General features: G+C 42.3%; 1 protein-coding gene across 1 annotated transcript in view; it reads left to right on the plus strand.

Annotated features, from left to right (window-relative positions):
- The first annotated feature begins 3480 nt into the window (after positions 1-3480).
- Positions 3481-14925, plus strand: part of bcl6b (BCL6B transcription repressor) — a 220277-nt gene continuing 208832 nt past the window's right edge. Inside the window, exon 1 of the mRNA XM_079491400.1 lies at positions 3481-4117. The gene's annotated coding sequence lies outside the window, so the exon portion shown is untranslated. The remainder of the gene's footprint in view (positions 4118-14925) is intronic.

Genomic DNA, 14925 nt, shown 5'->3' on the forward strand with positions numbered 1-14925 from the left:
TGAAATGGGACATTCTGCAATATGAATACTTTTACTTAGATTTACTTTAAGTACATTTGGATGCCGATACTTTTATAGTTTTACGGAATACTATAGCACGCCATTTATCTACATTTTTGAGGATTTGAAAAAAAGACAAAAATCACTCGAGACAATGGACTTTAGCCCATGGTCTCGGAATGATTTTCGTCTTATTTTCAAATCCTCGTTTTTCATAATTTTGACCATGGGCTATAGCCCATATCGGATGGAATACTATAGCACACGGTTTTTCATAATTTTTGAGGATTTGAAAAAAAGACGAAAATCACTTGAGACAATGGACTTTAGCCCATGGTCTCGGAGTGATTTTCGCCTTTCTTCAAATCCTCGTTTTTCATCATTTTTGACAATGGGCTATAGCCCATATCGGATGGAATACTATACCATGCTATAGAATGCCGTTTTTCATATTTTTTGAGGATTTGAAAAAATGATTCATCATTATTTGATCCCTGAATTAAATCCAACATCATATAAAAACACGTTTATCCACAGTCACAAGGGGGCGCTCTGTAGTAGTCTGTACCAAGAAGACGATCTGACGACGAGTATAATAAACTGGAAGAAAAGTAACGAGTGTGTTCTGGTCCTGTTGATTGAGCTGAGCAGGAGCCAGGTTTATAGGTCCTGCTCAGCTCAATCAAGGGGACCAGAACACAGGTGCGACTCCCAGGTACAATGTTGAGGTATTTGTACTTTACTTGAGTATTTCCAATTTCCAGTACTTTTACTTCTACTCCACTACATCTCGGAGCCAAACATTTTACTTTTACTTCACTACAATTATTTGAAAACTTTAGTTACTAGTTACTTTGGCGATTTTAATTTTGATTAGAAAACATACATTAACCACTTCAACCCTATACATTTTGGCCATTTGAAAATAGCCGATCTACAAGCTCACAATACGTCGCGTTAGAATTCCTTGGCTGAGCTCACACGGCTAATGCAATGCTCTATGCTCGTTGGGTAGTGTCATGGCCGCCCCAATGCATTTCCAATGGGAGTCACATGGTTTGACACAACATTGTGTTGTGTGAGGGGGAGGGGCGCAGTCGAAACACAGCTGAAAGCCATACAACAGACCATGTGACCTCCATTGGAAATGCATTGGGGGCGGCCATGACACTCACATGGCCGCCCCCACATCCTCAAAAAATATGAAAAACGGCATGCTGTAGTATGCCGTCTGAGATGGGCTATAGCCCATGGTCAAAAATGATGAAAAACGAGGATTTGAAAAAAAGACAGAAATCACTCCGGGACCATGGGCTATAGTATACATGGTCTCGGAGTGATTTTCGTCTTTTTTTCAAATCCTCAAAAATGATGAAAAACGGCATGCTATAGTATGCCGCCCATGGTCAAAAATGATGAAAAACGAGGATTTGAAAAAATGTTGAAAATCACTCCGAGACCATGGGCTATAGTCCATGGTCTCGGAGGGATTTTCGTCTTATTTTCAAATCCTCAAAAAATATGAAAAACGGCATGCTATAGTATGCCGTCTGAGAGGATTTGAAAAAAATACCTATTTTTTAAATCCTCAGAAATCCTGAAAAACGACATACTATATAGTATGCCCTCCGAGACCATGGACTATATAGCCTTTCGCTTTTCCGTGATTTTCACCTTTTTTCAAATCCTCCGAAATCCTGAAAAATGACATACTATAGTATGACCTCCGACACCATGGACTATAGCCTTTCCCGTGATTTTCACCTATTTTTTAAATCCTCCGAAATCCTGAAAAACAACATACTATATAGTATGCCCTCCGAGCCTTTCGCTTTTCCGTGATTTTCACCTTTTTTTTAAATCCTCCGAAATCATGAAAAAACGACATACAATTTGTTTGTACCATGCCCTCCGAGACCATGGACTATAGCCTTTTCGCTTTTCACCTTTTTTTCCAAAGGTGAAAATAGTATGCGGTCCGAGACCATGCATGGACTATAGCTGTATTTGGGTAAAATGGTAATAATATAAGAACACATTTAACTGTATTTGGGTAAAGTGATGATAATAAAATAACACATTGAGCTGTATTTGGGTAAAGTGATTCAAGTATCTCACAATGTATAAAGTCCCCCAACCAACTTTGATGAGTCCAGTGTTGTGTTGCTCTTAAAACATCATTTCATCACTAATTTTTGCAGAAGAAATATACGTGTGAGAACTTTCTCAAACTAAAATAAGACAGACATTCTCATACATTGTTCTGGGTCTAGTGAACAGAAATCATATGTAATAAACTAGAATTTCGCGGGCCTTCGGCCCGCTCATCCTCGCGCCATGCGATGCGTCGCAAATGGGAAGAAGGCAATGGCAAGCCATGATGTTTGAATTTATGCATTTGCTTGGAAAGCGCAAAGTAGCCAAGCTGGCTGAGTGGCCCTGTGTGGTTTTGTGTATTTGCGTCTGAAAGTGAGCATGGCAAGGCGCAGGAACAGTATACTGTACTGTACTGTGCTGTACTGTAAGTCTTTGTACTGTACTGTACTCATGTGTACTGTACTGTACTGTTGTCTGTGCTGTTGTATTAGTGTTATTTTTTATTATTATTATTATTATTATTACATGGATTAATATTCTGATGTACTGTACTGTACTGTTCTCTGTACTGTTGATATTATAGTTATTAGTGTTGTGTTATTATTTCTTATTATTATTATTAGTATTATTACATGGATTAATATTCTGATGTGAGCTTTGTTTCTGTACTGTACTGTACTCATGTGTACTGTGCTGTTCTCTGTATTGTTGATATTATTGTTGTTATTAGTAGTGGTATTGATTATTGTTATTATGATTGAAAGAGAGCATGGCAAGGCGCAGGAACAGTATACTGTACTGTACTGTACTCATGTGTACTGTACTGTACTGTTCTCTGTACTGTTATTAGTGTTGTGTTGTTATTTATTATTATTATTATTATTACATGGATTAATATTCTGATGTACTGTACTGTACTGTTGTCTGTACTGTTGATATGATAGTTATTAGTGTTGTGTTATTATTTGTTATTATTATTATTATTGGATATGGATTAATATGCTGATGTGAGGTTTGTTTCTGTACTGTACTGTACTGTACTCATGTGTACTGTACTGTTCTCTGTACTGTTGTTATGATTAGTGTGTTGTTGTAATTTTGTGTTATTATTATTATTAGCGTTTTGTGGCGTGTGTGTGTGTGCCATTTCAGCTGCATCGCGAGGCGATCCAAATTCCCCCCCCCCCCCCCCCGCGCACGCACGCACGCACACACCACACACACACACACACGTGTCTGCAGTGACACTGCGTTGTACACAGCTGTTGTATTTCATCCGTACTGACTGCCAGAGGCAGTGCTTAACACTGGACGCAAATCATCCAGTGTTAAGCAGTCATCCAGGATTCATAGAACCATAGTTACATACGTAACTTACGTTTTGTGTTGCATCGCGTTGTTGCAGCGTCTGCGTGTAGTGTTGGCGTTGTTGTTGTTATCCATATATGCGCGTCGGTTCGGCCCGATTGTACCACGTCAGGTGTCGATGCGGTCGTGTTTGCATGATTGTAACGTTGTATGTATGTAATCGCGGCGCTCTCCATCCAAGTTAGAATCAGTGTAGAACCTGTGTTGTTGTTGTTCTTCTTCTTCTACTGTTGGTTTCCGGCAGGCTGTACACTGTGTGTGTGTCACACCAAAAGTGGTGACCTATAGAATCCTGTACCTAGAAGCATCACGCAATCGTCTCCCTCCCTGTGTGGGTCACGTGGTGGGCTGTGAGCGAATGGGAGAGGGAATGTAGTGTTGCCAGGTCCGCGTATTGTAAGCGAGTGGTAGTGTGTGTAAGTAGCGTGTTGAATGGCATTTTTTCTGTGCTTGTTTTCATAGACGTGGCAACAAATTAGGCGGGGGTGTCGGTGCTTGTGGCGTGTTTGTGTTTGTTATTGATATTGATATTGATAGCGAGTGTGGACGGGAGCCGGCTGTAGTGGCAGTGCGATGACAATTTTTACGCGGCTGGTGTCGAGTGTGGCCGTGCGGCGCGACATGAGGAGATAGGGAACCAACGACGCGGAGGGTAAGTGTGTGACGTGTTAGTGTGTTGTTGCAGTGTGTGTTGCAGCGTGTTGCAGCGTGTCAGTGACGTAGTAGCTGGTGCCTTTTGTTCCTGTGCGTGCTTTTGGGCACATGTTTTCAATTGTAATATAGGATAGACATGAGTACAAACACAGTAGGGAACCTGGGGGTTATCTATGAAAAGGCAACACAATGAGCAGAACATTTAAATAAACCATGTAAATACAACAAATTGAGCAGAGCAGGGACTTGAACCCCGTTCTGGTAAACCAGAAGTACCACACCAGTGCCTTAGTTTGTTTTGTTGTAGTTTACAGGTCAATTTTTTTAATTTTTCTCAAATCCTGCAAAATCATGAAAAACGGCATGCGGTCTGAAACCATGGACTATAGTATGCCCTTTTTTTGTGATTTATAATTTTTTCAAATCCTCCAAAATCATGAAAATCACACCTGCATGAAGTGGTGCAACTCCGTGTGGGGGTCCCCGGGGGGTCCCCGGAACTTCCAGACCCGCAGGAACGCGCCCAGGGTGCCGGCCCGGTTCTGGCGAGCTGCCTCGCGTCCTAAACGGTTGAGAAATGACAGAGTTACCATGTGGGGGTCCCTCTACTCAGTAGAGGGACCCCCACATGGTAACTCTGTCACAGTAGAGTCTACTGTACTGTACTGTCACACCTGAAATCATCATACATAGCCTATATACAGTTAATATGTATGTGAGTGTTAGGCTGCACAACAGTGACACTTGATTTTGAAAACCAACCAAATGCTATTTTCGTGCTCGGACAGACCCAGGCAGCCAGAGACACACAAAGCTCTGTAATGAAGTGGTTGCACCACTTAAAAACGGCATATGGTATGCTGTCCGAGACCATGGACTATAGTATGTTGTTTTTTCGTGATTTTCATCTTTTTTTTTCAAATCCTCAAAAATGTAGATAAATGGCGTGCTATAGTATTCCGTCCGATATGGGCTATATAGCCCATGGTCAAAAATGATGAAAAACGAGGATTTGAAAAAAAGACGAAAATCACTCCGAGACCATGGGCTATAGTCCATTGTCTCGAGTGATTTTCGTCTTTTTTTCAAATCCTCAAAAATGTAGATAAATGGCGTGCTATAGTATTCCGTCCGATATGGGCTATAGCCCATGGTCAAAAATGATGAAATATGAGGATTTGAAAAAAAGACCAAAAGAAAGGCGGACATTCACTTCTTAAAACTGTTCATCATGGGTACCAGAGGAAGGTGGGAAAGTGCGGGGTGCTGCAGAGGACCACCAGTCCGGTGTCTCTCAGGTGACTTCTACTTCTTTGGCCTGTAACACACAGGAGACTGGGCGCCAATTCAACTGTTCACAGGTATGTTTCTTATACTAAGCAAAAGAGCTGCAGACAGGTATGGTACAGTGCGTACTGCGTTGGTTCGGTACTTACAGGCAACCCAGGCAAAGCCTGGGTCCGTCTGTGTCTGGCGTGCAGTACCACTGGGCTCCGTCCCTCTCTCTGGTCGGTGACCGCTGTCTAGGCTCGTCTCTCTCGTCTCGTTCTCCGGATCTCCTCCAGCGATGTCGATCCCAGAATGACTCGCTATTATCTATACTCTTCATTGTCTGCACCAGGCCGAAGGCATGGGGAGAAAGTATGTTTTGCACTCCGTCCGTCCGTCCGCGTGTCCGTGTGTCCGTGTGTCCGTGTGTGTGTGTGTCCGTCCTTCCGTCTGTGAACAGCTAATCTCCGGCACCGTTAACCCGGTCGATGCCAAATTTTGCACACACACTCCCTGGATGCCAACGATGAACCTCTGCCCCAAAATTTCCAGAATGGCCTGTTATAGCGCCACCAGGAGACCGCTTTGTGCAAAACAGGTTTGTGGACAGTACACCTACAGATTTTGTCCAAACATCACGCAAATTGGTACACAGTCTCTCTAGAGCCATTCAACGAAACGGGTCTTTCAGATTTCTCAGACTCCATCCTGATTGGCTAAGATTGGCTTCCAAAGCAAGCAGGAGTGCTCAGTTTCAAACAAAATGCTGCAAATCATGAACACTTCGTGTGATTTCCGTGAAATTGTGCACGCACATTCCCACTAGGCCGAGGAAGAAATGTCACATGAACATTCTCAGCCTCATGGTGGCGCTATAACTGGCCGAAAAGTGTTTTTACCTCGAACTGCACGGATCTGTGGATAACTTTGTATGCCAACTCCCTAGAGGCCAAGGAAAAACCTTTGCCTGGAATTTTTCACATCTGCTCTTTATAGCGCCACCAGGAGGCCGACATATGTAAAACACATTTTCTAATATTACTTCAGATTCTATCCAAATTTCACACAAATCGGTACACATGCTCTCCATAGTCATGTGATCAAGACGGGTTTGTTTGATTTCTCATAATCCACCCTTGGATAGCATTGGCTACAATACAATTCTAAACGTTTCAGGAGTAGCCCGCTTTGTACCCGTTTTGTACAAATCGCCACAACTACTCAACCCAGCGATTGTGGTGAAACTGTGCATGCATATTCCCACTAGGCTTTGGAAGAAATGCCACAGTTTTCAAATCAGCCTCATGGTGGCGCTACAACAGGCCAAGCTGCGTCACACACACACACTTATATTGCTCCTAAACATTTTGCCAAACATCACACACACACTCCTATCCTCCTGGTGGAGACCTGTGCCCAGAAGGGCACTTTTTCTAGTTATCTATACTTTGTTCACTCACTAATGCACACTGCACGGTCACGCTCGAGTTTGTCACTGCTCCTGACTCGATGTCTGGCGTGGGAACCGTGGTTTCCAGTCTCTCCGCCCGTCACACTTCCCTGTTACGGCACTCCTGTGAGCTCTCTGTCACAACCTTCCTCCTCGCTGCTCTCCTGCAGGCTGAGGGTGTCCATTTCAAGGCACCTAGGCCCGCCTCTGAGTGACGCGTGCGTCCGCCGCTCGTTAACCAACAGGGAGAAAGCGGGCATTATCATCATCACATTTACATACAGAATACACAATGCATTGTGTCAGGACTATCATCATTATTAGTATCATATTTATCCAGCATAGGGGAAATAAAGGAAAACAAAAACAGAAAAAAGAAACATAGAGAACCCTTCTCCGTGACCCTCTCACAATTATATAAGTGTTTTTATACATTTCAATGGAACATTCTGCATAATGTCGTCTACTTTTCCTTTTGGTATACTTTAAGTAGGACTACATTTGGGAGCACGGTGGCGCACGCACGCACGCACGCACGCACGCACGCACGCACGCACGCACGCACGCGCGCGCACGCACACACACACACACACACACACACACACACACACACACACACACACACACACACACACACACACACACACACACACACACACACACACACACACACACACACACACACACAAGTATACAACTACAACAAGCTCACTATTGAAGAATACATGACATTCACTGCAGATTCACAAACGCACATGTATACAGTAATGTCATATTTAACGCCAGTAGAGCCCAAAATAGAACCACACACAGACACACACACACACACACACACACACACACACAATCTCACACAATCAATCACTCACACACACACACACACACACACACACGCACACACGCACACAACAATTAAGCTCACAAAAACTGACTCTCTACAGGCTACTTACACACACTACAACTAGCTTACAATACGCAGACCTGACCTCTATTTTGCGTCCGAGCATAGACATGGTAACGCCCCGCCTGCCTCTGATTGGCCTACCGACACTGCCAGTCTTGACTGTCCTCCGAGACGCAAGGTTACTCCGTGGTAAGAAATAATACAAGAGAATGACACGCGCTAGAAGAGGCAAACTAATAAGGTCTTTCCAAAGTTACATCTGACTTGCCTATAGGCTAAACATATAGATACCCTGTTACATAAACTACAGTACAGTACAAATACTATTTATCCTGTAAACAGGAGAAAACGTTATACTAGTCATTTTTAACATTTTTACTAGTAACTTTTGAGGGGCGATATGTCCAGCTTTGAGGGTTTGTGCACACACAAACATTGTGTTTGTCACGGTCCGTGACTTCTGTGTCCGTGTTCTGTATCCCTGTTGTATTTTTCCTGTGTTCCTTTGTTTTGAGTTGGTGTTTTCCTGTGATTTTGAAGTGTTGTGTTTTTCCCTGTTTCTTAGTTGCAGTTAAGAGTTTCACCTTTTACCTCTGTACCTTTATTTTGTAGTCTTGTTTTGTGCCTTCCTGTATGCCCCTGTAGTTCTGTTTTCCACCTGTGTCCTCTTAGTCCCTCAGCCAATCCCTGTGTTGATTTGTCAGTTCACCTGTGTCTAGTTAGTCCTTGTCTATAAGTATGCCCTTGTGTTTTTAGTTCCTTGTTCGATCGTAAATGTAAGTCACCTTTTAGTTAGCTCCTGGTTTTTCCTTGTATTTCCTAGTATTTCCTCTGTGCTCCTAGTTCTTGTTTATTTCCAAGTCTCCTCGTGTTCCTGCCCTTGTTCCTGTTTTTTGAGTTAATAAAGTCCCTTGCATTCGATCTGCCCGGTGTCTGCCTCGTCCTCTGCCTTAGTCCTGCACTTGGGTCCTACACCTCTGACTCTGATCGTGACAGTGTTATCACAAACATTGAATGCCATTGACAATGAATGGCCAGCTTTGAGTGTTTAACATTGTGTAAACACAAACATTGAAGACGAAGGTGAGAATGCAAATTGTGATTGGTCGGAATGAGATAATGTATGATGATAAGAGCGCCCCTCACTTCACACGGGTGTGATTTTATTAGTCGTAAAAAAAATCAAAACAATGCTGAACTGTATTGAACTGAAATAATTATCTCTGGAGTCATGTGATCAAGATGTATCAGTCAGATTGTTCATGTTCCACTCATCAATGATTGTGATTGGCTGTGATTGATCCATTGGTCCAAAATCTGCAGGCCCTGGGTAGTGGGTAGTCAACCCGGCCTGGCAGAGATTCTGCGCTCAGAGGACCAACACTTTTCAAGTTGGTTTTGTATCAATGTGGCACTTTAGCAAGAATGTTTTTCACAATCAATTAGTTCAGCAACATTTCACTAAGTGAAAACAAACCAGCTATCCGAAACACATGATGTGTGTCCTCCACCTGTGCTAGGAGACAGAAACTAAGTAAACATAACAATTCTTATGATTCTTATTCTTATTCCAAAAATGGAAATCCTTATTAAGAGCTTTAAGCCTGGAATCAAGCCAACCAGTGACATGATGAATCATGACATATAGTCTATAGACTACCGTAGGTCAAGGACAGGTCAAGGTTAAGTTTATTTGCATGTCCCAAATTGGGCTATTCATGTTACAGAAGGGGGGGAAAAAGCTCTAAAAACACAGTAAACATACAAAAACACATCCATGTGAAGTGAGGGCCTGAGATAACCTGACTCCGCCAGATGGGGCAGCAGAGAGTACACTGGGTTCCCCTCTCCTGCTCCCATCTGGGACCAGGCCACAAAACAGCCTGGCCAATCAGCAGCAGCTATCCCGCCTCTAGCTGCTACTGATTGGCCAGGCCGCTTTGTGGCCGGGCATCAAGTCTGCCTGAGAGTTCCCAGATGGGAGCAGGAACCCAGTGTACTCTCTGCTGCCCCATCTGGCGGAGTCAGGTTAGGCCTGAGGGGCACTTATACAGATAATAGACACTATTTGTTCAGACACTATATGACGTAAGATTCTCCATTCATTGTTAAAGGGGAATTTAATGTTTGTGTAGGACAAAGTTTGTGGACAGAAACCAAAAGCTGCATGGATATCCCCTCAAAAAAACAATAACAGACAAATACATACATAGACAGTCACAAGATCCAGATAACAGATTAAATTTAGCAAAAGTGCAAACTATAAAACCATCCTCCCACACACACCCCCACCTCACCCCTGAAACAAAAACAGCTACCTTCGTAGGCTAAATGTTGATACCGTTCATACAAAGAATTGAAAAACACAAAAATGGCAAAGGTAGGCTACATGGCTGTGTACATATGTTAAAGAGTGAAGGAACCACTCATCCCATTAACAACTGCGCGCACCTTTCCAGTGATTCCAACCAAACAATCGTTTAGCTTGTTTCTTTTTAACTTTATCCTATGTTAAAATTGGCTTAACCCTGGCCTTTAAAGTTCACACCAAGAAAGAAGCAGTGGAAAAATTATTTCTTTGCATATTTTACTTCCTTTAGGCAATAATAACAACAATCAATTTTGTTTTTAATAACATACCCACCCGTTATTAAAATATAAGCCTCTACCAAACGGTAGAGATGTCACTTTGTGGTAAAAGTAATCCAAATATACGATTTGCTATGAATAAATACAACTCGACATACAATATTGAATGTGTTTTTATTATAATATATGCTGAAATTGTTCTATAATTTTCTATATTATTCTATTTATTTTATTTCTGTCAAAAAATGGTCTACCAAACGGTTGAATTGTCATTTACTGGTAAAGGGCAGGAATGCCAAGATAATATATTGACAATTTATAATAGAAAACAAAACAAAATAATAACTTTTGAACATCCACTGTTGCTAATACCTAGATCTTTCTTTCCGTTTACACAGATTTACACAGACTAAATCATTTTACAGTGCAAAAAAATATTTGACCATTATTTGTATTATTTGTATTGTAGTTACATAATCATGTTATTGTTCAGTAACATCTCTGACATCTAACATCATCTTCTTTATGCCAAAGAAATCATCTCACGTTTGAAACTGTCGCAAAACAGCTGAGCTTATGTCAGGAGTGATTTCCTCATAGGCCTATCTCACAGCCCCCTTTCCACGCCCCCTTCCGGTAGCTAGTGGTGTCATTTAACATTAGCATTTACACGTTTTTTTTCTCTGGAGAATCTAAGTACATTTTCTAATGTAAAAATGTGACAGACCAATATTATTATGAAGCAAACAAGATGGTAAATCAGCTCGAACAGATAGAACAAACCTTACCTTGAGAAAACAAAAGTTGTAGACTTCTTAAATGACCTCTGTTAACATGTAGTGTCTATGGAGTGACGTCACGCTATCACCACTAGCTCCGAAAGGGGGCGTGGAAAGGGGGCAGGGAAATTCTGTGAGATAGGCCTATTGCCACCTGACTTGTAAAGCATTGTGTGTGAAGCCACAGTGCCATCTAGTGGATATTTTTTGCATAACTCAACCGAATGGTAGAAAGAAATGGCTCAATCAGGTTGAGTTCAGTTTCAGCATTGTTTTCAATGACTATTAAAGGGTTAAGGGCATAGAGTATATAAAAGGATAGAGACTGATCTGGCGCGAAGCTCCGCCCCCTCCGCTATTCATGTCAGTGGAAGTTGCGTTTTGAAGCACCCGGAAGGACCGTCTCAAAACGTCTACTTCCGCATTTGCCAACCAAATTTTGGTTGGCAAATGCGGAAGTGCAACCGAGCGCTCAATGTTAAGGCCCAGCTGCACGGGGTTTCCCGGTCATGAATCCACGGGTCCGCCTGTAGTCCCTCCTCTTACCACTAGGGCCCAGTGCTTCAACGTTGGAGTGCCTCACTGGCCCCTTGGTTAAGGGAGGACAGGCCGACCTGAGATGTAAAAGAAACTATCTGGCCTTGACAGCCCATAAATCCAAACAGAAAAGTCCTATCTGATTGCATTAAATGACGTTAAACTCACTTTGCCACTTTATTTGCCACTCACTTTTGAAGGTTTTTACTAATCTTTCAACTTCAAGCTTCAAGACTCACAGAATATTTTGTTCTTTATGAGGATGTAAATGGAACCCGGGTCTCCCGCGTGGAAAGCCAACATCTTAACCACTAAGCCAAAGGAATATCCCTATGACTCGGGGGAGATATTAGACTTTGGAGGCCATCAAGCTGAGGTTGTAAGCCAATCTGCTACATAAACAACCAAATATCCAAAGTGGGCAGGGGCACTGCAGAATACTTTGATAATGTTTGGAATTCATCAATATCACTTCAGTATAACCACTTACCCTCTATACATAGTAAAACAGACCTGAGTTGCACTGTACTTGGTGTTCTTTTTCATACTGTACACCAAATGTCTTCGCCAAAAATAGCTGCGAGCTTGTAGATTGGCTATTTTTGGTGAACGTTACCAGGGATGTTGGGGTTCGAGTTGTTAAACATCAAGTATAAAGTTATTTTCAATCTGTCCTAATGGAAACGGATATTCTCTCAGGTTTTTGTTGTGAGATATAGCCTACTACATATTTTGGGGGAACAATGTCCCTATTTACGTATAGGCCTACAGTGACGTAAGGTGCTATAACGTAACAATGTCATTCAGGGGTGCGGTGGTAGTGGATGAAAAGGTTATTTACAGGGGCACTCTGAGCCAATAAAGTTTGAGAACCACTGTACACTAAATGGAACAGAGCCATAAAGGACCACTTCACCACTTTTCAACTTATCTTCGTATAATTGGTCCTATAATGTTCATGATAAAATACGACAATTTGTTTCTACTCAGTCTGGGTCTCATAGGAGGGCTGTGGGCAGTTCAGAAACCTGTCCACCATGCAGTGACATCATCGTTAGGCAGATTTAGTTTAAACAATATATTTAGATTGTTATTATCATCATGAGAATGATGGCTTCCATTATCGTATTGCAACTTCTCAGGAATTGAAAGCCTGCAGTTTCTATTAGCTATGAAGGCAGGTTGAAAAGTGGTGAAGTGGTCCTTTAGTGGTCCATTTTTATCATAGGTCACCAAAAAAGCATTACTCCATGCATGGAATGTATATCTTGCATGTATCTTGGGGTCTCAGGGGATGGCAAATACAGTGAATTAGTTCTTCTCTGAACATTTTCTGCAGATTAATCTGACTAGACCTGTACGTGCCCGTCACCGGCCTACTTGAGAACGATGCAACTTGGGAACCTAATAATACCCGTTGTCAACATGTCATAGCACCCGTTTTATCTATCTAACTATCTATCTGTGTCCCACATGGAGATCTCTGTATCTGCCAGTCTGCCTGTGTCTGAAGAGTGCAAACTGACTGTGAAAAGTGGAGTGGTTAAGTAATCAATTTGCAGGTGTGGGGTTGCCGTGGCAATCAATTGGCTGAGGCAGAGGCTGGAAATTGCACAGGTGAGGGGACTTTGGCTCATTAGGCCCACTGGCAGAGCCTGACCAGAGCCTTTTGTGGTGGTTCTGGAGAACCGTGGGTCCGACCGACTCAATACCGGGCACTGCACTCCCTGCAGGGGGTGGAACACATGTGTCGAAGTTGAAGTCGGTGGAGCTAACGGTTCTCAAGTTACGTGCATTACAACCGTACACACACGCATGCAGAGAGAGACGTGGCGCATTTATAGTAGGATTTCAGATCAACACCGATGATCTAAAATCCATGCAGGTCTGTCTGTCCACACATGAGACAATTATATACTGTATAGAGTTGTGTGTTTTGGGGTTTTTTGTCTGCAATTTGCAAATATTAATAGGGGAACATTGCTCCCCCCTATAAATAGTGAAAATAGGTCTAGATCTACTGGTGACATATTTTGCTACCCCCTATATTATTTTATGAAATTACATCTTTGAATTTGATGTATATTTTATTCATCACACACCCTATAGCTAGCTTCTTCTTTTTAACAAGTTAAGTGTTGTAATATTTCATATTTGTCATGACAAACAAGGCTTGTTTTCCTTTCCAATCCATGCAAAATAAGAAAACAATCCAAGCCAAGATTGCTTTGGATATGGATTCCTTGGGCAGACCACAGACCTAAATAGGCTGTGAGAATCTGCACTGCAGATTGATTGATTGATTTAAATATTTATTAACAGTTTGCAGAATTACAGTACATTTCAAGCACAAACTCAATACAAAGACTGTCAACTGTGAGTGGACGACCCAATTAAGCATTACACTTGTTTACAAGAGGGTCCACCATGTTCAATTCATCAAAACATTTAGAGACGTACAGATATATATAATAAATATATTAAAGTCATGGGCACTGTGCACATGCTGGTTGCTCCTGTTCCCTACATATGAAGACTTGTGTGTTGTTTACTGTGAACAAACCACTCCGCACGCCACGTGCAGAAAGATCCTTTTTGCCGTTAACGTGTTCTAGCCATGGCTCATAGCTGCAGAGTGCAGACCGCTACACGCCGCCGTAAATATGGGGATTTACACGCAGCATGATTTCCTGATTTATTTTATAGAAGTGTATATTTGTAGCCCAGGTTTCTAAATGTTCTGATCAATTGAACATGGTGGATCCTGTTGTAAATAAGTGTAATGCTTAATGGATAGTCCACAGTCACACAAAGTAACAGTTTTTGTATTGACTTGTGCTTTCGTTTGAAATCTACCCACTACCCAGGCCATTCTGCATGGTAACAGGCACGTCTGCAACTCTGCATACTGTCATAAAATGATCAATCAATCAATCAATCAATCAATCAATACTACGATTTAAACGAGCCGCCGACGACAACACTACAATATTATTACATTTTAGACCTAACGGGTCCGTTTCGTTGATTATTAGGTTCTAACAGCCTCTGGGTAGTTTGTTTTCGTTGCGTTGTTGTACGGTTATTACGGGTCTCTCTCTCGCAACGCACACCACACCCACTGTGCTCTAGTACCACTGCACAACGTGATCTCCGAAGCCGCGTGCTGTTTAATACCAACCAATCAAAACGCCGTGGGCGCGGCACAGGCAAAGCAAGTCTCCCGCCGCTGTCCAATCGGGTCCCTTGCTTCGCTCCGTCCTGGTTCGTACACATGC

This window comes from Electrona antarctica (genome assembly GCF_951216825.1).
Source record: "Electrona antarctica genome assembly, chromosome: 21".
In the NCBI taxonomy this organism is placed as follows: domain Eukaryota; kingdom Metazoa; phylum Chordata; class Actinopteri; order Myctophiformes; family Myctophidae; genus Electrona; species Electrona antarctica.